Source organism: Somniosus microcephalus, chromosome 5 (assembly GCF_052327205.1).
Source record: "Somniosus microcephalus isolate GS21.2 chromosome 5, FLI_Smic_1.0, whole genome shotgun sequence".
NCBI classification, from domain to species: Eukaryota; Metazoa; Chordata; class Chondrichthyes; order Squaliformes; family Somniosidae; genus Somniosus; species Somniosus microcephalus.
Genome location: NC_140991.1, coordinates 280,768,059 through 280,795,499, shown reverse-complemented (window position 1 = coordinate 280,795,499; position 27,441 = coordinate 280,768,059). Strand labels below are relative to the sequence as shown.

The following is a 27,441-nucleotide window of genomic DNA, read 5'->3' as shown; positions in this document are numbered from 1 at the left end:
CTGATGTGTATAAGTAAAAAACTGGTGGTTGGTTTATTAGTCTTAATCTGATAAATGTCAAATAGAGAAGTGTTCCTATGGGATTATCTAAAAAAATGACGATTTGCCAGATAAACAGGAAGAATGGGAGATTTAATTTTTAATGAGACACTGTGAGATGACCCATTAATTCCATCTTAACTACATAACCTCCAACCATTCACTTCAAAGTTATTAAAAGAACATAAAAAGGATTTCCAGGAACAGCAAAAGACACTAATTACCAAACTGAAGTTAAATACTTTCCATGGCGTACCAAAAGGGATTTACGGCACGCATAAATGTATCTGCCATTGATATGTCTCTCAAAGAATCCGTGATGTATGGCAGACAGTATCCGTAAGAGTGACCCTGAAGCTGTTGGAATTGTCGTAAAAACACAATCAGTTCACTAATGTCTTTTAGGGAAGGAAACCTGCCATCCTTACCTGGTCTGGTCTATATGTGACTCCAGACCCATGCCAACGTGATTGATTCTGAAGTGGCATAGAAAGCCACTCAGCTGTATCAAATCAGGGCAACTAGGGATGGGCAAGAAATGCCGGTCTTGCCAGCAATGCCTTCATCCCAAGAATGAAAAAAAATCTATGAGGGCACTTCAGACATTTTAGGCAGAGGTTGAATAATTCACACAATGAGGGTTGTATTGCTGTGATACTTCTGGTTTAACCGTAGGTTTGGGTGCGTCCAAGTAACTTGCTATGGAGAGGTGGATTGGTAATTATATTATTTAAATGATTGTCCTTTCTGGAGATTTTGGTAGTGATTTGAAATTAACGCCTCCAGCATGGGCTTCCCGGGCTTCGGGAAACTCAGCATTAAAACGAGGTGAGGTGAGGCGAGATTGATCGGCACTTCAGGGGGATGGTTAAAGGTCAGGAATCCCGAAATGAATAAAGGCTCAGTGCTCACAGCTGTTTTCTCAAATGGTTTGGTGACAGTATTTGTTGTGAGAGACTTATTTTTACAGTTTGGAGGTCTTCACACAGAGACCATCAGGATGGGTGGTGCCATGGCTGCCTTTGATTGGACTTCAGATGACAAGGGCTTGCTGCGGAGGGAGCTGAGGGTGGACAGCAGAGAGGGGAGCAACAGATGGGTCGAGATCGCAGGAGACACTGCCCAAGTAACAGGGTGTGCAGAGGCTCAGCTTCCTTGACCTCTCAGAAGAGCAGTGCTTCTGAAGGCTGAGATTATCATGTCAGGTGATCGCAGACATCTGCAGCCTCCTAGAGGAAAACCTGTTAACTGCTGGACCTAGTGGCCACGCATTATCAGGAGCTGTGAAAGTCACCACCGCCCTCAATATTTTTGCCTCTAATTCCTTCCAGGGCACTACCGGAGATATATCAAGGGTTTTGCAGTTGGCTGCACATAAATGCAGGTGACTGATGGATTGTTTTCCAGGGCTGAGAGGTATGTAAACTTCCCCTGTGATGACAATAGCCAGAATGAGACTGCACTGGGATTCATGTCTCTGGCTGGCTTTCCATAGGTGCAGGGGGCCGTTGATTGCACATATGTGGCAATCCGAGGACCTACAGATCAACCAGGAGCATTCATCAACCGCAAGGGATTTAATCGCATCAATTTTCTTTTCCCTACCACTCCTACATGGTATAACTCCTGTGGCTTCAGCAGAGATGGAGGTAGGCCGCTCTGATCCCTGCTCGGACTTCTGAAATGCTCACGGCCGATGACCTCTGGGTGTTGGAGCCGTGAGGGTCTTGCCAAAGACTATTCCATCTGCACCTGTGCAGTGGCAGACTTGGTCATCGGAAGAGGAGGCAGCATGTCGGGTACCAGTTGGTGGAGGAGTGTAACGGGTGAGACGTGGGAGCGCTTTGAGTGGAGTTCCCACTTCCATGTCCCCTTTTGCCATCATTCCTCTCCTGCATCAGTGGCACCTCACTCCTACCTCTCTGTGGGAGAGCAGCTTGGAGCAGATCAGTAATGCCTTTTAAGGCCATGGCTAAGGTATCTGCCATCCTGTTTAAGATGATAGAAATGTAGACATCCATAGTTTGCACAGCTGTAGTCAGGGCCTGCAGGGCCTGCTGTGATTCAAGTTCCACAGAGGAGGCTACTTTATCCATGGAAGAGATCCTCGTAATGGCCTGCGACATTAATCCACAAATGTTTGAGCTAGATTCCTCCATCCTCTGTGCTATTGTGGACTGTGTGCCTGGCACGATTGCCAATACTTCTCACATTTGCTGCTGACCCGCTTTCTTTCTCTTTTTCATTGATGGCCCCTGGGGTTCAACATCTCTGTCCAGCTGAGCAGAGCTTGGAGAGGACTGCTCCCTCCGACTCTCTGTCTGTGCTCACTTATGAACTGTGATTCACCAGGAGAAATCCCATCTAACTGTCTTAACAGGACCTACCAAGTGCTGGTGCCTGGTTCGCATGTGTCCTGTGATGGTGCACCCTCAGAAGGAATCAACTCCTCTGAGGAAACGTTGTCCGGAAGGACCTCGGGCTGCTGGTCTTCATGTGATGGCTCTGAAGGAGAGAAGAGATGGATATGATTTAGTAATGGGAATGTACAAATGTTGCAATTCAGCATGATTAAGGTAGTCATATTTCACTCGTTGCTGAAATCAAGTCAGCACGACTGAGTCTTGTATGAGATATCCATTGGAGATATTTAATGCTGTCACCATGTAGCAGCGAAGTCTGAGGGGGCACTAATGTCACCGGGGCGCTAATTTTAGTAGTAGCGCCCCAAGCAGGAGGTGGGGCGCTACTGGAAAGTGCTCCACCTCCTGCTTGGGGTGCTACTACTGAATTTAGCGGTGCTACGTGCAGCCACGCCATGTCATTAGAGGCCTCCTCCCCTAATTAAAGGGGAGGGGAATAGCATACGTGCACCGGGGCCCTGCCGGACCACCGGGGAGGGGGATGCCGTGAAAACAGCCCGGCACTCAAGAGGAGTGCCGGGCTGAACGATCGCAGCTGACACCCCGCATACAAAAGTGAAAGGGGGCAGGTGCTGGCTGTCAGCCAAAATAAAAATGGTCGCCCGACACCTGCCCCTTTAACTTGTGCCGCTGCTGCCAAACCGCCCCCGATCCTGTCGTATATATCGTGCGGCGATACGTCAGGGGGCGCAAGGGAAGTTTGTGGCTGGGGCGCAAGCAGGGTGCTGTGCACGACGATGAAGTCATTGCCAGCAATGCAGCGGCGCGGAGGACTACTGGCTACTGCTGCCGCTCACCTCCTGCTGAATTTTGCGAGAGGTGTTAGCGGCGCTGTGCCAGGGCTCCAACGAGAGGCGCAAACCAACCCAATTTTTCCCCCATTATCCCTAGATCTGAGGGCGCAATTTTCCCATTGGAAGCGGGTTGGAGGTAGGTTTCGGTTTGGATGGGTTCCAAACCCGCCTCTACTGTCAGGTGGGAAAAATTTGCGATTTTCCCCTAATTGGCCAGTTACTTTCAGAGGTGTGGGTTTCCCTGGGCCAATTAGTCTTTTGGGACTGAAACTCGCCTCTGCTGATGTCACTTATCCAGCTTCATTTAAGGGCTGCTTGCTGCCTTGGCTCATTCCACTGGTTTTTGGTTGATGATGTACCACCTCCAAACTGTTATCTCCTTGATGAATGGCCAGCTCCAAGGCAATGGCCTTGATATATCTATCAATTCGTCCAATAAAAAGCGACGAGTTAGGAACGTAACTAAAGGTTTTTATTGACTAAATAACAGAGCCCACCCTCGTGGGTGATCGGGTCCAACAAGGAGGAATACCAGCCAGTCGACTACCTTTATACCTGGGCAGGTAGGTGGAGCCATGGGCGGAGTCGGAGGTGGTCAGCCCAGGTATAACAGCGCGACAAGAGGCGACCTCGTATCGTGATACAACAGTGATAACGGTGATAACAATACAACAGTGATAACTATAGTGTAACGATAAAAGTGGTTTACCACAGGCCTCATCTCGGATGAGGCGCTGGGAATGCTGGTTGAGGGGGTGAGAGCCAGCAGGGAGGTGCTCTTCCCCTCATCTGGGAGGAAGAGGCTTCCCAAAGAAACCAAGGCTGTGTGGGTCCAGCTGGTAAGGGATATAACCTCCGGATCAGTGTGCAGCAGAACATGGCTGCAGTGCCATAAAAGGTTCAATGACCTTGTAAGATCAGGCAAAGTGAGTATACCTTCAGCTTGACCCTCCTTCTGCTCCCCTTCTCCTCTCATCACCAGCACTCTGTATTGTCAACCTCCTCCTCCACATCCCACTTTACCCTTACAACCCTTGCACCCTTCACCATCCCTCTCACTCTATGAACCCAATCACTTCACTATTCGACTATGCTGCCCTCACACTCCCTTTCAATGTTATGCAATGACAACAACTAACAACGCACAGGGAGGACCCTTGGACATGGAACCTCCCTCCAGCTTTGTCTCCTTCTAAGCATCTATGCTCTGGACTCTACACTCACTCCATCATTTTCACTCCAACTCCACTTGTCTCCCTCACTGCAGGAAAAGAGAGCCCACAATAGAAGGGAAAGGGCAAAGACAGGAGGAGGGCCACCTTCCATAGCCCATCTCACCCAGGCTGAAGAGGCGACCCTGGACATCACCGGTGCAGAGGTGGAGGTTGAAGTGGGGGACGGACAGACGGGCGATGCAGACCAAGCTGGTGACAGAATAGTTTTGCATCTCTCTCATTTACACTGCTTGAGTGACTGAAATGGCTACTGGTGTACATTATTAGAATGCCACTTGAGCATCTGCACTATTGCATGTGCACGCCACACTTCCGTCAAATGTCTAACCAATGCCTTTACTCCCCCACCGGACCATTCACAGAGCCACCCCCCCCCCCCCACTGTCCACGAGGAAGAGGCTGAGCAGCAAGCCTCCTCAGGGGAACCTGCAACCTCTGAGGACGCAGCATCAGCAGATGTAAGCGCACCCAGCACCAGCGCAGATACGCACACCTCGGTGGGACCTTCGGGACATAGAGTAGTTTTGTCACCGTGTGTATCACATCTCACAGGTGAGCATCAGCAGGTGGTGGAGACAGGGACAGCAGTGGAGAGTCCTCATCAGAGGTCGCAGGACTCTCCTAGCATTGCTCCGCTGCATGTGGACCCTGTGCCTCTGGGTCCATCCAGGAGAGTGGTGCTGAAACTCCAGGAGCAGGTGCAGGAGTATCTGACAGGTCTTGTCTCCAGGGTCAATGTGAGTGTGGAGAGGATGGAGGAGTTAAAATCTAACATGAGCAGTGCCTTTGTGGAGGCAATGGCGCATCAACGCACCACCACAGAAAGGATGGCAACTTCCGTGGAAAGGCTGGCTACGGCCATGGGGGAAATAAGTCGCCAGACTCTGGAAAACATGGTGAATGTTCAGAATAGACTGACATCTCTGGAGGAGCGATGGGCAGCTATTGAGCAGAGAAAACAGAGCTTCATGGAAGTCCTCTTGAGTAGGACTGCCAGTGCAGATACGGGTCCCCATGGCCCCCCTGATGTGCAGCAAGGTGCTCTCAATCACTTGCAAGCACTGAGGTGGACCTGACCCACGAGAGGGAAGTTGGTGGCAGAGAACAAGAAAGCAGGGGCTCCTCTCTAAGCGCTCACACTTCCATGCCACTGCATAGCCCTTGGTCAGAGCCCCACCAGAGTCTGCACCCAACTGAGATGGGCGTCTCAGCCCCTGCACGGCCATAGGATGAGCAGATGTTTGGTGAGCCCTCACAGGCTCAGAAACCCAGAGGACGCCCGCCAAAGGAGTTGAAGCCGGAGCAGCATGAAAGTGAGCAAGGGGCCTCCACTTCTGCTAAAGCTACAGGGGGAGCACCACGTAGAAGCACGCGTAAGAGAAAAATAAAGCACCATTATTCACAGGGGTAGGTACTTGGGTGATTGTTTCTGTTTATTGATGAAATGCCATCACTGTTTGAATGTATTAAAATGAGGTGATGGCAAACTGTTGGCGTGATGGCATCTGTTATTTCGCCTTAGGCAGCTCCACATTGTGGGCTCTGCGACACTTGCGTGGTCAGGTTGGTGGTCAGAGTGAAAGGAGGCCAGAGAGTCATGTCCATTGTCTATCATGTGTTAAGAAGGAGCCAAGTACATGTGCCACAATGGACAACCTATGCAAATCTGGCCAGGATGAGTGCATCCCTTGCATCACGGGCAGCTATGGTCGATACGCCACCGCTACTCCTCCTCCTCATCTGAGATGGCTATGAACTGAGCCACTTCCTCATCAGGAAGCTGCAAGCCACAACGCTGTGCCATGTTGTGCAGTGCACAGCAGACCACGACCATTCTGGAGACCCTGGCTGCTGAATACTGCAGGGCTCCACCTGATCTGTCAAGGCATCGGAATCGCATCTTCAGCAAGCCAATGGTTTGCTCGATGATGGGCCTGGTGGAAATGTGGCTGGCTTTGTAGCGCTCTTCAGCCTCGTTAGCTGGCCTCCTGATCAGCGTCATTAGCCACTTCTTCAGGGGGTAGCCCTTGTCACCAAGGAGCCATCCTTTAAGTTGGTTTGGTGGATTGAAGAGCGGAGGAACACTAGAGTTCCGCAGGATGAATGAGTCATGGCAACTACCACAGAACTTGGCGCAAACATGCAAAACCTCCTTCTTGTGGTTACAGACCAGCTGTACGTTAAGGAATGGAAGCCCTTGCTGTTGACAAAGATAGCTGGGTTGTGATGGGGTGCAGTCTATGACGCCCTGCACCATTGGCAAGCCTGCCATATTTGCAAAGCCAACCGAACGCGCGGTCACACTTGCTTAATCCCTTGAGAAGTGGATGTAATTGTGCGCCTTTGCGTAAAGGGCATCGGTAACCTGCATGATGCAACTGTGGGCGGCCGACTGAGAGATGCCGCTGATGTCTGCTGATGATCCCTGGAAGGAGCCCGAGGCAAAAAAGTTGAGTGCGGTGGTGACTTTGACAGCCACTGGTAAGGGATGTCCACCCGCTCCTCTGGGCTCCAGGTGTTGGTGCAGCAGTGCGTAGATGTCTCCGACAACTTCTCGTGGAAGTCTCAGCCTCCTTTGGCACTGCAGCTCAGTCATGTTGAGGTAGCTCATCCTCTGTCTGTAAACCCTGAGGGGTATCTCCTGCACTGGTGCCTTCTGCTCTGTGCAGCATCAGGTGGGTGAGCAGGAAGCTGGCGCTCCTGCTGCTGTTGCTGCTGAGCTGCCTGGTTCTGCTGCTGCCGTGGCTGCTCCTCATCCGAATCTGAGGTCCATCGTGAAAGGAAATAAATGGTTCCCATGCTGCTGGCAGATACCTCCGTTGGGGAAGTGCTCAGTCCAAGCGGGGTAAGGGTCTTCCAAGGAGGTCCCACAGTTGACAGATAGAAGCTGCAGCACCTCCGACTTAGGCAGGGCTGCTAAAAGTGCTGAAAGACCAGTGGAACAAAAGTTCTGCCACCTGCAACTGCTCCCTGATGAAAGCTCCGTTTTAATGGTGGAGCTGCAGCTGTGAGGAGGCCACCCACTTGTCAACCCACCAGGATTAGCTGGCATGGTTTAGGAGGGTCGTGCAACACGCACAAAATGTGGCAAAATAACAAAGGCCTGTCAAAATAGGATTATAGAGGCCCTTAACGACCATTTAAGGGTTTTAACTACTTCTCCCGACTGATGGCGGTGGGACCGAATCGCACCCATCAAACCCGCCTCCGTCAAAATTGCACGGGGGCGGGTTCCAAACCCGCCCTCATTTTTTGCCAACTATCCCACCTCCAAACCCGCCTCCTTGGGGCTGGTAAAATTGCCCCAAGTCTTCCAAATGGCTTCCTAATGCTAGTAAGGTATGTCTTGTTTCTATACACAAGCCTCACGGTGTAATTAACTTGGAGGCTGTATAGCTTAATTAGCTTAAAAGCCTGCGGTTCAATTAGCTTGGAAATTTTTGTTTGAATAGCTGAGAACCTTGCTTTCCAGCCAGTCCCTAGTATTTAGTTCAAAAGCTGAACTCCATATTTTACCCCATTTTGAGCACATTTCAGGCAGTTTACGGAGCAGTTCCCCAATAATTCTTTAAGGCACCTTTCTAGCAACTTACGGGGTACTTTACCTACACTATCGCATCCTTCCAAAAATTCCCATCAGTTTCCTTTCAATGATTCTGAAACTAAAAGCCTGTATCTCCTTTCCTAATAGGTATTCTTTCAGCCATTTTTAAAACATGCCATGCGTTTCTGTTACGCCACTCCCACTGGTAATATGTTCCACAATTCTATCACCATTTTAATTAAAAACAATGCCTAATAGTTCTAATTGATTTGTTACCCTTAACTTTAAACTGTATTCTCTATTCCTTGAATCTTGTACTCAACAGACAGAACTTTCTTGGATCCAGTTTTTCCATTCCCATGAAAGACCTTTAGTCATCTCCCTCTCATCCTTCTGCTCTCCAGAGCCAAGTCCCAGAGTAGACAATCTTTCTTCATAGGTCACCCTACTAAGTTCAGGAATCAGCCTCACAGCCTTGTAGGTATCCATTAGACTCTCTCCATTAATTCTACATATTTCCTGTAATACCTCCCGGAGACCTAACCTAAACATAGTACACCAGATACTGTTACTCACTATTCTATAAAACAATCATAGAAATTGTGACATTACCTTATTGGTACAATATTTGGAGTGGACACTATGAGGGCGATTTTGTGATTGGGGGCGCATTGGAGGCGGGACTGCTGCTTGTTGGGTCGATGTCCTGCCTCCATTGATTTGTGGCCAACCCACGCTATTTTCCCTTGATTGACCTTGTTAAGCCCGCCCAGCGGGCTTAGCAGGCCAATCAAGGGAAAGCCAGTTGCAGAGCACGTCAATGTATGATGTTTCATCTGTCAAAAATTTTGACAGATGAATTGTCATCGTTTGACAGCGCTGTGAAGCTGTCAAACAGTGACATTCTCTGCAGTTTGATGAGGTCTTGCATACAAGACTTCATCAACCTTCTTTCTTTAACAGAAATTAGATTGCTGTTGCATATGAGAATGCAACGGACATCTTTCATCTGCAGCACGGAGGTCCGAGACTCTCTGCATACAAACTGACTGAAGCCTGCAGGAAGAAACAAAGGTAAGTACACTTTTAAAAACACTTTGCACTTACCTCAGATACTCACCTCTACACCCTTGCACCCATCACTTACCTTCACACCACACTTTTGCACCCCCCACCGACCCCCACAGACCCAGTACTCGCCTCGCTGAGCTGGCGTGTTTTGCAGCCTTCAGGAAGCCCGCACTTGTGAGGGCAAAAAGGGGCTAATCCTACTTTCTGCCTGTTAACTACCTGTTAACAGGCGGTTAATAGGCTTTAATCCCTTCCCGCCTCCAAGGAGATGGGACCCGGTGTGGGCCGATTACCCGCTTCCTGAGAAGATGGCATGGAGGTGGATTGGGGGCGGGTTGGGCACCCGCCCCCAAATTCTGCTATTTTCCCGGCTGTCCCGCCTCCATAGCTACCTCCCCAGGGCTGGCAAAATCGCCCCCATCAGTGTGAACTTTAGCCCCCAAAAATGGGTGGGTTGGCGTTGGGTCAGATGCTAAAATTTTTAAAATCTTAAATCCGACCCCAACCGGCCTCCAACCCGCCCACTTCCGGGTTTAATGAAGGCGGGGCAAGGGGCAGGCAGCCAACCCGCTCCCAGGGGGCAGGTTAGCAATTTAAATATTTTAATGAAGGCGGTAGCCTCTGATTTAACCCACTTTGCAGTTTTAACAATGGCCGGCCAGGTTTGCCAGGCCTCTGGAAACATGGCAGTTGAAGGGAGGCGAGGAGAGCTTCGGGAAGAAGGTAAATGCCTTTAGAGCACTGCTTGTGGGCCAGGAGGAGCAGAAGTGCTTCCCCCCGGCCCCCAAGCTCCATCAAACCGCCCCCATACAAAGACCGCCGGGGTCAGGGATCAGATTGCCCCAGGGTCAGGGAATGGACATCCCCTGCCCCGGGATTGGACCCCACCCCGCCCCGGGTTCAGACCTCCCCATAGACCGGATCACCCTTTGGGGTTGGCGATTGGACACCCCAAGATCGGACACCCAAGGGGGTCGGGGATTGGATCTACCTGCTCCTGTGGCCTGCTTTGGAGTCCTCCCCGCCCGACTGGAAGCCAAGCCTGTCAATCAGGCTGACTTCCAGGCGGGGGGCCTGTCAAGGAGAAAAGACACATGCTCTGGAGTTAAAGCTCCACAGCAGTTGGGGAAACCCAGACTTCTAAGCCTTTACTAAGCCCTGCCTCTCCCTTTGCAAAATTTGGGTCCATACAGCTTATGCCCCATGCCCATCTTTCACCAGGTGGTCTCAGGAAGTGGCAATTGGAAGTGATTTTTACTTCTCGACCGCTCCATTCAAGCTAGACAGGGTGGGTTAAACTCGCCTTCCGGGGGGGAAATTTTAATCGCAAAAAACGGGTGCGTTGGGGTCGGGTGTGAGGTTAAAGTGCTAAAAGCCTGAATCCCGACCCCAACCCACCTCCAACCTGCCCACTGCCAGTTTTAACAGAGGCGGGATGGGGGTGTGCAGCCAACCCACTCCCAGGACCCTGCCCTCAACAGACAATATTCAGCCATTCCAATCCCTTCCCCCAGCAACTCAGGAATCATATGTCCTTCCAATTCTCAGTCATCTCAATCTGAACTTCAACCTCCTACCCCTTTCTCAATCACATATGTGTCCACTCCCTCCACCACCGGCACACCGTAGCTGCAGTGTGTATCATCTACAAGATGCACAGCAGCAACTTGCCAAGGCTTCTTTGACAGCACCTTCCAAACCCACGATCTCTACCACCAAGGACAAGGGCAGCAGGCGCATGGGAATACCATCACCTCCAAGTTCCCCTCCAAGTCGCACACCACGCTGACTCGGAAATATATCATGATTCCTTCATCGTCGCTGGGTCAAAATCCTGGAACTCCCTCTCCAACAGCACTGTGGGAGTACCTTCACCACACGGACTGCAGCAGTTCAAGGTGGCGACTCACCACCACCTTCTGAAGGGCAATTAGGGATGGGCAATAAATGCTGGCCTTGCCAGTGATGCCCGCATCCCATGAACAAATAAAAAAAAACTCATATGCTTTTCCACATACTCCATGGGGGAGAATTTTTTTTTCCCAATTTCTAGTCTCCCTTCATGCTTGCTAATTTTAAACCTATGTCCTTTAGTTCTGCACTCACAGCTCAACTTTCCATCTGCATCAAACATCATCTGTGCCTCTCTACATTTTAAGGACCCGGAACACATCCTCCTTTCTTAAGATTCGCTAATCTTGGCGTCATTTTTGTCACTTTGGACCCACTTCTGTGCATTAATGTCCTTTTCTTAAAATAATTGACCTAGAAATTGGCTTGAGCCTGTTTTCAGCCGCTGAATGGTCGGCACACACCCAGCACATGCCAGAAACCAGAGGCTCACCTGAAATTGGACCTTGGTCGCCGGATTTTTGACTCTCCAATTTGTGACAACTGCCTTGCTGACAACGGCCGTCAGGTAAGACCGGTGTCGGCAGGGTGGGGGGTGGGGCAGCGACGCAGGGTGAAGAGGAAAACGGGAGAGGAAAACGGGAGGAGGGCTAGAGATGGCTGGCATTGCCCTGCAGTGGTTTTTTTTCTCATTCTTGGGATGTGGATATCGCTTGGAAGATCGGCATTTATTGCCCATTCCTACTTACCTTGAGAAGGTACACCTGAGTGATTTGCTAGGCTACTTAAGAGGAAAGTTAAGTGTCAACCACGATGGTGTGGGACTGGAGACACATATAGGCCAGACCAGTTAAGGACTGCAGGTTTCTTTCTTTAAAGGACATTAGTGAACCACTTGGGTTTTAATGACAATCCAATAGCTACATGGTCACTTTTCTGATACCAGCTCTTTATTTCCATTTTTAAAAACTGAATTAAAGGCCTGGATATTTACTGGGGTGGGTTACATAGGCGGCGTGGGGGGGGGCGGAATTTCAGATGGGAAACCCATAGCACCAAGTAGCTTCGATCCACAACACTGTGGGGTGGAGTGACCGATCCCAAGGCAGGGTCTGATTCCGGTGGGGGGTCCGAACCCAGGGGTAGGGGGTCCGATCCCAGGGGAGGGGGGTCCAAGCCCCGACCCCAGGGGTCTTTGTATGGGGTGGGTCTGATGGGGGGGGAACTTGGAGGACTGAGGAGAAGCATTCCTGCTCCTCCTGGCCCACAAACTGTGCTGCAAAGGCACTTACCTTCTCCCCGAAGCTGTCCTCGCCTTGCTTCAGCTCCGGATTTGCCGATGCCTGAGAAACCCGGCTGCCCACTGTAAAGCCTGCAAAGCAACTTAAATCAGAGGCTGCCAACCACATTAACATATTTAAAATGCCAACCCACCTCCTGGGAGCGGGTTGCCTTCGTCCCCGTTGTCCCGCCTCGGTAAAACCCAGCAGTCGACGGTTGGAGCCAGCTTCCTGAAGTGTGCGGAATTTTTCCTGATTTAACTCCCCAGCCGCACCCAATCCTACGCGTTCACCTGTTAAAGTTCCACCCAAAATTTCCAAACTGGCATTGTGTGATTTGTACTCACATTTAAGTCCAGGCCTCTGGATTACTAACCCAGTAACATAACCTCAACACCACCATACGCATTATCTGAGCAGATCATCGGCCGGACATGCTCCAGGTTTTTGGATTCTTGAGCAGCTTAACCAGCAGTCCTTAACGCTCCTCCCAGCTCCTGGTAGTGCCACACCTATGGGTAATTTTAACTTTACCCGCCCGGTGGGAAACTGACAAGATTGGATCGGGCACCCATTTTGCAGTCCACCCAATTTTTCCTTGCAATGGACTGTAAAGTGGGTGCCATATCCAATTTTGCCAGTTGCCCACTGGACAGGTTAGGTTAAAATGACCCCTTTAGAGTTTCATTAATCAGATCTTCAGATCACTAGATGCTAGATAAACATTCAGCCAAATTATTTTTGTCAAACTGTAAAATGTTTTCTAAATCTTCTTCCCAGATTTGCTTCACCCATCCTATTATCTTATCACATTTATTGAATAAGCTGCATGCTTAAGAAATTAAATTAGGTTTAACAACCTCTTTACTTATAAAAAATTCCAGTTCTGTGGGATCAGAGATGACCGCCACTCTCAAAAAATCCTTTGGTGCTTCTTTAGTTTGGAAATATCTGTAACTTCTGATACAACTTTTTAAAAATCCTTTCTGGGGATATGGGCATCGCTCACCAGGCCACCATTTATTGCCCATCCCTGGCTTTGCTGCTGAAATGTCTTGAGTACCCCCTCCACCCCATATACATTGCTCACAGTTCCAACGTCAACCTCTGTCCATTCCCTAGATCTGACCGGTTATGATCATTTGAATATTAGCATTTCCCCAGAACAAAGTTGCATCAATGCCTTTAGTAGGACGTTCAGGTTTCATATCAAAAGTTTTTATTGTATGGTGGAATGGACTTCTGGAACCAACTTGTTGCTTGGTGCCTAGAGGCTATCTGCTATGACCAAACCAAACACTTACAATATCCTCAATCTAATCTAGAAAAACAAGAAATAAAGGCCTAGAAATTGGGGAGTGTAGTGTATGTACTTTGCAGAAGGAACAATATTCTGCAGCCCCTGTATACTGCAGTACCAGTAGTGACCACCCCTGTATATAAGCCTGTGTAGTAACTTTGCATAGTAGTTCCAGTTTTGTCTCCACTCAGGAAACACCTGTTGTAACCAGCTCCTGCAGTCCGTGTCTCAATTACACACGAACATAATACTGGCGACGAGCAGATCCGAACTTACCTACAGTCTGCACCACCTCATGGGGATCCATCCCTGAAGCGAAGTTGTCAGAGGTCGAGGCCAGAAGGAAGAAGGAACGAAAGAAAAAAAACAAAAAAAACAAACAGAAGAAACGAGCGTCGACCGTGGGCAACCGCCTCTGATTCATCGGATTTGAAGATTGCAGGAGAGGCTGTCGAGAGCGGGGCTTGGTTATCCTGTCTATGGTGTTCCAGCTAATCGGGCTGGTGGCAGGTAGTACACTGATCCTTCCTGGGCTGCGGCGGGCTAGAGCTCGATCGGGTGGCTTTTCAACGGGGCCGAGCAGCGTTGTCGGGAAGAGGAGAGAGAGAGGGTGGAGCACACAGGGCGCGGTCGGTGCTACGAAGCCGGGCAGCGTACAGACCCGAGAAGAGGGAGGAAAGTGTCCCGTAGGGTTTGCTCTGACGACGGGAAAATAAAAGAAATTAGAAGCGCAGAAAGCCGCGAGGAGCTGCAGTTTGCCACGGGGACCGCGGAGAACGGCGTTAGCAGCAGCGCGGGGGGGAAGTGTGCGAAGACCATAGGGCATCGCCATCAAGGCATAAAAACGCCAGCAACAGCGCTAGCAGCAGCGGAGAAGACAGAAAGCGCGGGAGGCGCCATCTTAATCCAGCGGGGAAGAAGGCAAAGCGCGGGAGGCGCCATTTTGTTAAATCGGGGAAGAAGGCATCTTAGATTTCCAAGATGCCGAAGACTGGCAATATCACTGCCTTCCATAATGCAATAGAAGACTGGACCACGTATGTGGAAAGAGTCAAAGTATATTGCAAGGCAAACGAAGTAGCCGATGAGAAAAAGGCAGCGGTACTACTAAACTTAATGGGCGCAAGAACATACGGCCTATTGCGGAACCTGATCACACCAGCCAAACCGATGGCGAAGAGTTTTAACGAAATTGTTGATATCCTACAGGAACACCTAAATCCTACACTGCTGCTGATAGCAGAAAGATTTAAATTCCACAGGAGAAATCAGCATAAAGATGAGAGCAATGCTGATTACCTTACGGAACTATGCAAGCTATCAAAGCACTGCCAGTTCGGAGCACGACTGACAGACACTCTACGGGACAAATTTGTCTGTGGACTCCTGAGTGAAGGAACCCAGAAGAGGTTACTCTCAGCGAAAGAGCTGACGCTGGATAAGGCTTTCAGCGTGGCAGTATCGTACGAAGCAGCAGCAAGGGGAGCTGCGGAAATACAACAAAAGCCACAGGAATACGGCACCCATGAAATGGCACAGGGATTTGAAAAATGTTATCGCTGCGGCAGAACAACCCATGACCAGAAGGACTGCTGGTCCAAGGACAAAATATGCAGGCAATGCGGAAAGATGGGGCACATTGCACGAGTTTGCAGGTCTGGAAAGAAGACTAACGACAACAAAAAGGCTACTAAGGAACAGTACAGGAAAGTACAAAAGATGACGGACAGTAGTTCCGAAGACCAGAAGAGCGATAGTGAATCCGGGAACAAGAGACTATGCTGTCTAAAACTTCACAACGTAATCGCGAAAGAGGATCACTGAACCATTTGGGTCACCCTCACGATAGCAGGGTCCCAAGTCAAAATGGAATTGGATACAGGATCAGCCCTGACCGTCATGAATCGACGAGACTACGAGCGGCTATTCTCACACATACCCTTGAAAGAGACATCCATTGTCTTGAAGACGTATACGGGGCAGAAAGTATACCCCAGAGGGAAAATAAGGGTGCCTGTCGAATACAACGGCAAAGAAATACAGAAATTGTATCTGTACATACTGCAAAATGGTGGACCACCGTTATTGGGACGTGAATGGGTCAGAAAGATAAGTTTAGACTGGCACTCCATTCAGGCACTGACTGTGGCTGGTAAAAAGGATGACGACGTCACACCTGGACGATTGTCAAAAATCTTAGCTAACGCTAAAGAGGTATTTCATCAAGAACTGGGAACTCTTAAAGGCATAACCGCCTCGATAAAAATAGAAGAGAATGCAATCCCCAAGTTTTTCAAAGCAAGACCGGTACTGTATGCAATTCGCCCAGCTGTCGAGGCAGAGCTGGAGAATCTGGAGAATGCAGGCGTGTTATCTAAGGTAGACTGGAGCGAGTGGGCGACACCCATCGTTCCTGTCATGAAAAAAACGTTAAACAATAAGTCTGAGGAGCCAAGGAAGGTTCGCATCTGTGGGGACTTCAAGGTGACGGTGAACCCAGTCCTTCACACAGTACAGTATCCTCTTCCGAGGATAGAAGATATTTTCGCCTCACTATCTGGAGGGAAGCGTTTTACAAAAATTGACCTAGCACAAGCATATTTGCAGATGGAGGTTGAAGAATCCTCTAGGAAGTATCTCACGATAAACACTCACAAAGGTCTTTACTAGTATAATCGACTGGTATTCGGAGTAGCATCAGCTCCGGCGATATGGCAAAGAGCGATGGAACAAGTCCTGCAAGGGATTCCGGGGACCCAGTGTTACTTGGACGACATCCTAGTGACAGGTGAAAATGACAGTGAACACCTTGCCAACCTAGAGCAGGTGCTCACTAGACTAAGAGAACACGGGCTACGAGCCAATCGCCCCAAGTGCGAGTTTTTTAAGAAACAGATATCGTGTTGTTGGAGGGAATTTCGGTACTAAAGGACTTTGCAAAGCTCGTCGGGATACTTGACATTCGTTACAGGCTAAAACTGGACCTTGAGCTACCCTGGGATGAGTAGTGCCAGCTGCATCCTGTTTTGTACTTCGGTTATCTTGCAAGGACAGACAGTCTGCTATTGTTTTATTTCTGCTTATATCTCACGGTGAAAAATCCGAAGATGTCCTAGTTCTGCTGAACATTGTTTAAAATATTTTACTGCTACACTGTCATGAGACATTTCTGTGATTAATCTGCTTAACCTTTCATTTGTGTATAAAGGTAAACGCATTTGGGGTGTAAAACGAGAAGCTTGGCGGTTGCACAGGGGTGCACAGCACTTCTCCCAGAGCGCTCTGCAAATAAAAGTGTACTCTCACATTTCAATCAAACCAGTCGTCTGAGTCTTATTACTCTATTAAGCTGAGGTTGGGTATACGTCGACCTTGTATATCACTTGTTCCGTTCAGGCTCCAACTCAGCAGTAACAAATTGGCGCTGTGAGCAGGGTCACCAAGTGCTCAAACACCCTGATCAAGTGCTAACGTGCTCGAGTGATCCAAAGAACAAAGTAAGTGGGCCATCGGAATGTGAGAAAACACTATGTGGTTCTAGACATTTGAACATCTGCATTTATGAAAGTTTTTTGGTCTCAGGTTAACTTAAGAAGGAGCTTAGGTTAAGGCTGGGAATTTCGGCAAAGGAGTCCGGACAGACTTTGCCACTAGCATGTGACGACACCCGCCAGTTAAGGTAACGGGGGTTTCGGAGACCGTGATTCGGGATGAGCAACTGATGTCAGGTAAGGATTTTAGGAGGGGGCCTCCGGGCTCCCTCATTTACAGTTACATGACAGATAGATGTTCGTTAATTGAGAAAATGCAAAGGGACGGATGGGATGTATCACAGACATTGGAAGCACAAAGAAAGTGGCTAGATAAGCAAAAGAAAGAAAGGACCAAGAAGGTAGGGGTACTCTTGGTCCATCAACTGACTGGATTAATAGAACAGGTTGAGAAAGTGCAAGAATTAATCAAAGCTAAAAAGGAAAATGCAGAACTAAGAAAGAAGGTAGAAATTTTGGAAAGCATTAATAAAGAACAAGAAAGGACATTAGCGTACCAAGGGGGATGGTCCAGACAATGGAATAATGAACCTCTTCCCCCGTACGCCCCCCTAGGACCAAGTGCCCCTGGGATAGAGGAAAGGAACCTTAAAAAAAAATTGCTGGAATTTCAGTTTGTGTGAAAGTGTGTTAAAGTGTGACTGTTTTTCTGACTATGAATGTTTAAGAAGTTATAGTATTTTTGTCTGAAAAGTCTGTCTTTAAAAGAAAGATTCTGTTATGTATGTTTTAGCTCCACCCACTTCTCTGTGTTAAAAGCGCTTAAAAATGTTTGTCTTGTCTTGGATTTTGGAAGTTTTAAGAATGTGCGAATAAGATTGTGCCCCAAGAAGAAAAAATCTTTGAACTACAATTTAAATTAAGCTGGTGTGTAAAAACTGAGAAGAACAACAAAAGTTTGTTTAACAAAAGATTAAGTTTCAGCCTAAGATTTAACCTTGGAGTCGTGGTTGCTATGGTGAAATCTTCCAAAGCAGTTTGATTTGTTTAAATGTGAAAAACTAATTTTTCTCCAGTTATATTGAATGGCCTAGAAATTCAGTTTGGGGCGGCCAGCTCGCTCACGCCCAGAAAGTACCGCTGCGCGCGGAGCCACTTGCGCCCGCCGGAAATTCAGTTTCAGCGCCCCAACTCGAAGGCGGCCGCTATTCAAGGGTTTCGGCGCCCCTGCTTGGGGCGCTGAAACTGAATATCGGCGCGCTAGGTGCCGCAGCGCCACCCGCTGCGGAGCGGCAGGCTGCGGTACTGCAGGCCTTCCTCCCTCTCTTAAGGGGGAGGTGCCTGCAACAGCGAGATCGCCGCTCGCTAGTGCCGGCAAATGAGCCCGGCACCACGGAGAAGTGCCGGGCTCCCGGAAAACAGCCGGCAATGCCGCGGGGGGGGGGCGGTGGAGGAGGCCGGGGAAGGAGGTGCGGGCAGGCGGCCGCCGAAAAAGCGGCCGACCGCACCTCCGCCTTAACTCGCCCCACTAACGCTACAGGACGGCCCCGTTTTCTGATCGCTGTTTGCGGCCGCTGCGGAAGAGGCGGCCGCAACTAAATATGGCGGTCGGGCCGGTAGCGGGGTGGTAGCGGGGCACTGCGCACACCGATGACGTCATCGGTGGCGGGCGCAGCGTTACTGGCTAACGCCGCCATTACCGCAGCGCTGAATATCGGCGAAAGCTCAGCAAGTGGCGCAAAAGCCCTCTTTGGGCGAAAACTGGGCGCAAAGCCTACTGAATTTCTAGCCCAATGTTTTTACAGTATTTTGGAAAGACATCTGAAGAAAGGACAATAAGAAAATTAATATGACGTAATTTACTGTTTTCTGCAAGAATGTGCTATTGTGTTTTGTTTGTCTGTCCATAGTTTTGCAAAAGATGGGCTTCTGCCTTGGAGTTGCGGTTGCCAGTGTGCTTGGAAGAAAATTGATTTGAATGTTTACAAGATGTGGATTGGATTGGAGTTGTGAGGTTGATTAACCTGTTGAAACCAGACTTTCATTGTGGCCACGGTGAAATTCTGGTTGGTGTGAATTTGTGTAGACCGAATTGAATAATACTTAGCTTGTGAATTTTGCTCAAATTCCGTCTTTGTCCATATTACCTCCGTGTTCGTGTTTAGTTAAAGTGTGAAAACACAACTGTCTTTCGATAGGGAAAGTTCTTTTTGATTTACGTGAATTGACACAGTTGCGTGCATTTGATAATGTGTTGCTCCACCTTCTTAGAATCCTGCAAAGGAGTTAACCCAACTTTAGTATGAAGTTTAAAGATATTGGACGTTAAATAATTTAAGTTTCTTAATTTTAAGTTAATATTTCCCCAGTGACAGAAGGAATTTATGATTTGATAACTTAACTTTGGGCTCTAAGCAGAGTCACAATAGAGTCTCTTCTTTCTTTTGTTATATGGAAGTTACCTTGTAAACTAATTGCAGCACTTCTGTCACTAATGTTAAAACACTGTGTAAGCTACCTAGCCTGAGAATTACTTGTTTCTGAAATTGGAAATGGAGGATAAATTGATAGAAATGAAATTGAACATTGATAAAACCTGCTGGTACAATAATACTGCTGTTTGGATTTTGGGATAATTTTGAAATGACAAAATGGACTCAGGCAATATATATATTGGGTTACTTTTGGGAAAATAAAATATCCTCTAAAATAATGATAAATAAAAAAGTGTTAATAACTTGGATCAAGTGAGAATGTTTGATCTATGTTTTCTATCTTAAATATTGTACTGGACAGTAAAGTTTCTCCAGGACTCATGAATGAGATATGAATGGTAATTAAAGGAAAGTGATTGAGAGTGTAAGATGTAGTTAAGAATAATAAAAAACCTGCCGAGTGTGTGCTCATTCATCTTCAGTGTACTGTCCCTTTAAAAGCCTGTGCTTCCCTCTTCGAGGTCACAGGCTGCGCGCTTTCTCTCTCTCTCTCTCTCTCTCTCGCGATCATGACTGCAGCTAGAAGTTGTGATTGAAGTTGCATGGTTCGTGTGTGTGTCAACTAATGTGCAATGAATTACGAAATAAGAATGTACCCGATGGCTGAGAAATCGGCTAAAGACGCGAAAGTAGCTGTGGATAAAGTAGAGCAGGATATGTTAATTACGAAACAAGCTTTTGAACAATTGCCATACGATGAAGCATCAGAGTATGATGAAATTATCACTCAAACGTTGGTGAGATTGGGGGAATTATTGGTTTCAGCTCAGTCTCGGCAACAGCGATGGATTGTTAAATAGATACAAAATTCATTTTGAACCATTTGTCAAGGGAAGGGTATGTCGTATCAAAAGCAAAGATTCAATTTTGCAAAAAGTGTGTCACGTATTAAGGGCACATTCTGACACCAGATGAAAAAGTCCTGCTCTCAGAAAGGATCCAAACAATATCCCAACATCCGGAACCTACCACTAAAAGAGGAATACGAGCATTTTTAGGATTAATAAATTTCTGCAGGACAAATGGATACCAGAAATCACTAAACTCCAAGCCACCAGAAACCGGACAACCAGTTTGACCCCTTATGAACTAATGACAGGACGAGCGATGCAATTACCCGAAGGCATCATAACAGGTGGGGCCGACGTAGGCCCATTAAAAGATAAATTAAGACGATACATTTTGGAATTAGGCACTCAGTTAAAAGAGATGTGCAAAGAAGTCCGAGACCACCAAAGAGAGCGAGATGACGAGCTATGGCTCAATATGCTCCCCGAGGTACCCCCAGCGGGAACAAAGGTCATGGTAAAGATGTTGCCTGCAAAACCAGGTTTCGCTCCAAAATGGAGTGGGCCGTATGAAGTTATAATTAGTGGAGACACCTGTGCCTGTCTGGACATAAGAGGGAAGGGGGTTTGGAAACATTGGACTCAACTGAAGGTTTACGAGGAAAGGGCGGGTTCAGTCGAGCCCGAAAATCCCGGGGATGGTAATACCAGTAGAGAACCTCAGCAAAGGGAAGATGGGTCTAGTGGAGTACAATGACCAAAAGAAGGGTGTGTGTGTGTTAAATTACGAATGACACATCCTTTGTACTTGTCTTACAGATCAATAACGGCTGATTAATGTATGATTCGTTGATTTGTGTGCCTGTGTGGGCGTTTGTTTTGTGGCTTATTGCATCATTTGTGCTTATGTGCTTTTACTTAAACGTGTTAATACAAGAGTGTTATCGGGAGGGCCAAAGAAAGATTAAAATAACACCAGAACAACAGTATTTAATAAAAGATGAGGAGACCGTAATATGTTTAGTTGCGATAATATGCATTGTTATGGTAGCCGGGGGAAGACCGCTATGTAAGCGGGAATTACATGTAAATACTTATATATATATGTCATATGAGTATGCTAAGGAAAAGGGACAGTCCAGCTGTTGGGTCTGTAGTCACATCCCAACCCATAGTAAAGGAGGAATTCCGTTGAGAGCCATCCCGTTCAATGCCTCAGAGATGGCGGAATGGGTCATGCGCCAGAACGTCAGCGGTGATTATAAAGATTCATACAACCAGGAGGGTGACAGAGACAAATGGAAGTCGGCAGGTTATGACCTAACCACTTTCCAGGGGTGGTACCAGCCTAATTATAATCGGAATAGGCAGCCTCCATCCTTAGTCCTTACTAATACTTTAAGGGTTGGTGGGCCGGAGGGGCCAATATGTTTAACGAAGAATGTGTCCGGAGGCACAGAAGTAGGACGCAGTAATTGTTTCCAAGATGTTAATGTAACGAAATGTAATCTCACCGAAGGCTGTGGCCAAGGTTTCTTCCAATTAAATCATATCGGAACCCCAAATAAAACAACTGGGGGACCATGGGAAGGGGAGGAAATCAGATGGAGGTGGAGGATTCGTAAGTCACTGGGCGACAATCTAACCGCATATAATAGGACCTATTTTATATGTGGTCACAGAGCCTACCCGTGGCTCCCCCGGTCTTGGACTGGATCTTGTTATTTGGGATATGTGCTACCATATGTTTACCATCTGTCCTCCCTAACTGACCACCGTCACTATCGAACCAAACGCGACATTACAGAAACCGAACGGTATTTCGTCATTTTATTCCCTCCTTATGGGACAGGCAGAGCCATAAAAGAAATCCAGCTTGTCGCGTCATTGTTAGAAAAGGTAGCTAATGACACCGAGGAGGCACTGGCAGAAATAAGTGATGAGATGACGGCGATACGGACTGTTGCCTTACAGAACCGAATGGCATTAGACTACCTGTTAGCGGAGCGGGGGGGTACATGTGCCTTGATAGGGCAGGAATGTTGTACCTATATCCCAGATAGCTCCGAGAATATAACAAACCTAGTAACCCACATGAGGGATGAAGTGAAGAAACTCCATACCAATCCCGGGCAGGGATGGTTGGACTGGCTAGGGCTAACGGGATGGGGCCCCTGGATAATGCATACGCTGGTCATTATTGTCGCGATAGGTGTTGCAATATGCTGTCTGTTAACCATCTTAAAAACTTATTGCAAAATGGCAATGACACAGTTAATGCCAGTCAGTATGATAGACAAGCTATTGCCTAAAGAACAGCACACGGAGGACAAAGCTAATCCGGCCGACTCCCCCTTAAGTCAGTGGTTGTAAGATCGACACTGTGAAGAAAGAAGATTGGTGGTCGCCTGGAGCAAGAGGATCGTGCTCCAGGATCAAAAGGAGGGTTTGTTGGAGGGAATTTCGGTACTAAAGGACTTTGCAAAGCTCGTCGGGATACTTGACATTCGTTACAGGCTAAAACTGGACCTTGAGCTACCCTGGGATGAGTAGTGCCAGCTGCATCCCGTTTTGTACTTCGGTTATCTTGCAAGGACAGACAGTCTGCTATTGTTTTATTTCTGCTTATCATATCTCACGGTGAAAAATCCGAAGATGTCCTAGTTCTGCTGAACATTGTTTAAAATATTTTACTGCTACACTGTCATGAGACATTTCTGTGATTAATCTGCTTAACCTTTCATTTGTGTATAAAGGTAAACGCATTTGGGGCGTAAAACGAGAAGCTTGGCGGTTGCACAGGGGTGCACAGCACTTCTCCCAGAGCGCTCTGCAAATAAAAGTGTACTCTCACATTTCAATCAAACCACAGTCGTCTGAGTCTTATTACTCTATTAAGCTGAGGTTGGGTATACGTCGACCTTGTATATCACCTGTTCCGTTCAGGCTCCAACTCAGCGGTAACAGTATTATGGCCACGTGATTGATGAAGAGGGGTTACATAAGTCCCCTGACAAAACTGAAGCGGTAGTTAAGGCCCCAGCGCCTGAAAATGTGTCGCAACTGAGGTCATTCCTAGGATTGGTGAATTACTATCATAAGTTTTTACCGAATTTGTCCACAATTCAGCACCCACTGAACGCCCTACTACAAACTGGAGTAGCTTGGAAATGGAGCGATGAATGTAAGCGGGCCTTTCAGAAGAGTAAAGACCTAATCACTTCAAGAGAAGTATTGGCTCATTACAACCCATCACTGCCGATAAGACTGGCGTGTGATGCGTCTCCCTACGGCATTGGAGCGGTACTGTCACATAAACTCCTTGATGGTTCAGAGAGGCCGATAGCTTTTGCGTCACGCTCGTTAACTTCAGCCGAGCGTAACTACGCCCAGATTGACAGAGAGGCCCTCAGCCTGGTGTGGGGGGTGAAGAAGTTCAATCACTACCTGCACGGTCAGAAATTTACTCTACTAACTGATCATCAACCTCTTGTCTCCATTTTCAACCCTCAGAAGGGCGTCCCGATAATGACAGCACAACGGCTACAGAGGCGGTCCCTTTTCCTAGGGGCACACCAATATGACATTGAGTACAAAGGAACTAAACAGCATGGGAATGCTGATGGACTGTCGCGGCTACCGTTGCCGACGGTGGAAGAAGCACCTGCAGTGGATCCTGTGGAGATATTCCACTCGACCATAGTCGAATGTCTACCTGTGACGAATGCAAACTTAGAAAAGGAAACACGAAATGACCCGACACTCTCCAGGGTCTATGATTTAACGGTGAAGGGATGGCCAGCACATGGCGAACCACTGTTGCCAGCATTCTCGCCGAGAAGAGAACAGCTGTCAGTGTGCAGAGGAACCTTGATGTGTGGATCCAGAGTAGTAATTCCAACCAAATTGAAGGATAGACTGCTCAATGAGCTTCATGAGGGTCATCTGGGAGGGGTAAAAATGAAGAACTTAGCCAGAGCGTTTGTGTGGTGGCCGGGAATCGATAGAGAAATTGAAGAGATGACCAAGAGCTGTACAGGATGCCAGAAGGTCCAAAACGCTCCACCACAAGCCCCTCTACATCCATGGGAGTGGCCCTCATCTCCATGGCAAAGGGTGCACATTGATTTTGCTGGTCCATTTATGGACTCGATGTTTTTAATTGCGGTGGATGCACATTCAAAGTGGCCAGAGGTAATAAAAATGTCAACCACCACAGAAAAAACTATCACAGTCTTACGAACCATATTCGCCAGAAATGGGCTGCCTGAACAGATTTGCTCCGACAATGGACCACAGTTTGTGTCTGAAGAGTTCCGGAGGTTCTTAAAGAACAATGGTGTTAAGCATTACACATCCGCCCCATATCATCCAGCCACCAATGGGATTGCTGAGAGGTTCGTTCAAACATTCAAGGAGGCTATTAAGGCAATGTGTAATGAAGACATATCCCTACAACACAAGGTGGATAACTTCTTGTTTGCCTACCAAAATGCGACACATGCGGTTACCAACCAAACTCCAGCCATGATGTTCTTCAATCGAAGACTACGATGCCGCTTGTATTTGGTTAAGCCAAACATCAGAAGAGATGTGGCGAACAGGCAGTTTCAGAATATGAATGAAAGGCCGACCAGGAGTTTTATGATAGGTCAACCAGTTTTGGCCCGGGACTACCACACAGAGAAATGGCAGCCAGGAACGATCTGCACACGGCAAGGACCCCTAATGTATACCGTGGATGTTGGAGAGAGCATTGTAAGACGCCATGCTGACCAGATTCTAGGGTCACTGGAAAACGTCAAATTCAACACCACAATCCGATACACCTGGTGATGAAACCGAAGTACCAATTGCATCTACCTCAGAATCGGTGATATTGGAAGCAGACGAACCAAACAACGACGTTGATCCCGAATCAACTTTGCCAGAAGAACCTGATACCCCAAAGAGGCGTTATCCAGACAGAATCAGGAAGCCTCCTCAAAGACTGAACTTATAATTGCTTAACTTCAGCTAATGTATCTAGCAACTGTAATTGTAAATATGTTATTTAATTATTAATCGAATGTTATGTACTGTTTAGCTAAAAGGGGAGGAATTGTAGTGTATGTACTTTGCAGAAGGAACTATATTCTGCAGCCCCTGTATACTGCAGTACCAGTAGTGACCACCCCTGTATATAAGCCTGTGTAGTAACTTTGCATAGTAGTTCCAGTTTTGTCTCCACTTAGTAAACACCTATTGTAACCAGCTCCTGCAGTCCGTGTCTCAATTACACACGGACATAATAGGGAGCGCCCATTGTTGATCAATCCCTGCGCCTAAATGGTGAAGCCTGACACTGGGCCTCATCACATCGAGCCGGCAAATTGCAGACAGTAACAGACAGCAAAGCAGCATTGAATTTTGTGCCACTGCAATGTCAGCAGCTGCCCTCAGGTAAGACATGAAGGAGGGGCAATCGGGAAGAGGGCGACTGTGAAGGGGAGCGATCTGGTCGGTAAGGGAGCAGTGGCTGGTGGGGTGGAAGAGGTAGCAGCGGTGAGCAGGCAGGAGGTAGCGGCGGTGATCCAGGGGCGGGGGGAGGCAGTAGCCGGCAGCGGCCCACGTTCTTTGAATGTAGAGTTGGGAGGAGCACTGGTTAAGAATGATTTACAAGGAATTAAAGCAGAAGAAAAGGCATGGGGTAGTGCTTTTTGTTCAATATACCCCTCTTTTAAAAGAAGAAAATAATGCATGTGTCTAAAATTAATATTAACATTTGTTAACAAATGCCAACTTTGCTGGCACTGAGACCCTTGGATAGGGTCTCCCACCCTCCTAGGTCACTTGGTAACATAATGGAATATTCCTGTGGAGAACAGCTCCATTGCAAATAGTGGAGAGTACAACTTCAAATTGTCCTCAAAGCTGTTCTAGAGCTGCCAACCTTAGGAAATGACACTGTAGGTTGGTAAATCTGATTTGCCAACCTTAGGAAATTACACTGTAGGTTGGTAAATCTGATTTTTGACGGCTCAGCATTGTTGCTTCAGCAGCCAACAATTGCATGCAAACGACTGCAGCGAGTAGGATCTGTGCAGGGAGGTGTCATTGCACAGAACTTTTAGTGTGCTCCATTGTGTGTAGATGTTGGATATCAGAAACTTCTAGTTGATATATATGTTTCATTGTGCCTAATGACTGTCTATGGTTAGAGTAAGGTACTTTGGAACAAAAGAAGCTTTATATTAAGCACATTAAAAGAATGACATATTGCAATATACTTTCAAGTTATGTAATTTTATTTAGTGAATGATGTTGTGATGTTTAAAGTGCATATCGTGTTGCAGTGCATATGATGTGAATGTTAACTATGTCTTCTTGAAATACTGCTAACGATTAATGAACTATATATTACTTCCCTATGTGCTCTATGCTTAGCCTAAGTGCTTCTCCAGTTGAGGAAGTAGTATTGGAGGATGATGGTTGAGCCAATGTTCTCAAGAAGTGGACAGCACTGGCAAGGACATTGTGGCAAGATGACCAAGTGGTTAAGGCGTTGGACTCCTCATCCATTGGGCACTGCAGGCATGGGCTCGAGTCCTGGCCTCGCTGCTGGGGGCAGTGATAACTGTTAAACCTGAAGCTTTGCATCCAGTTGGGCAAAGCCTGCCAATTTGACATCTTTTGCCTGATCCCATCTGAGCGTGGAAACTAAACAGAGTCAGGCCTGGTTAATACTTTGATAGGAGGCAACCTGGGAATAGCAGGTGCAGTAGGCTAGCCTACTACCACACTGAAAACGCCTGATCCCATCTGATCTCGGAAGCTAAACGAAGTCAGCAAGGACATTTATTTGCCATCCTTAGTTGCCTTGATAAGGTGGTGATGGGCCTTCATTTTACAACCAGTAAGCCAAAGACAAAGCAGAGCAAATTAAACCTCGATGTAGGAAGTTTGAATGCTAAATGCCTTTATCATGACATGCAAAGTAAGTTAGTTATTAAGTATATGTACATGCCTATTCCGTTCTGTGCTTTGATTCCTTTGTAATCATGATTTTCTTAATTAACTTAAAAAAAATCTTTACTACATCTGCTCATTTATCACCAAGGGAAGAAATCAAGGATTTCTCTCAGATATTG

General features: G+C 47.5%; 1 protein-coding gene and 1 long non-coding RNA gene across 2 annotated transcripts in view; both read right to left on the bottom strand.

Moving 5' to 3' along the window:
- The window catches only part of LOC147117761 (uncharacterized), a 292,045-nt gene that overhangs the window by 33,112 nt on the left and 231,492 nt on the right, over positions 1-27,441 (bottom strand). The gene's annotated exons all lie outside the window — the stretch shown is intronic.
- Positions 114-12,757, bottom strand: LOC147117762 (uncharacterized). The gene is made up of 2 exons (XR_015078308.1): positions 12,392-12,757; positions 114-2,544 (listed from the first exon to the last, which is right to left on the bottom strand). It is a non-coding gene; the product is annotated as an uncharacterized LOC147117762 (long non-coding RNA).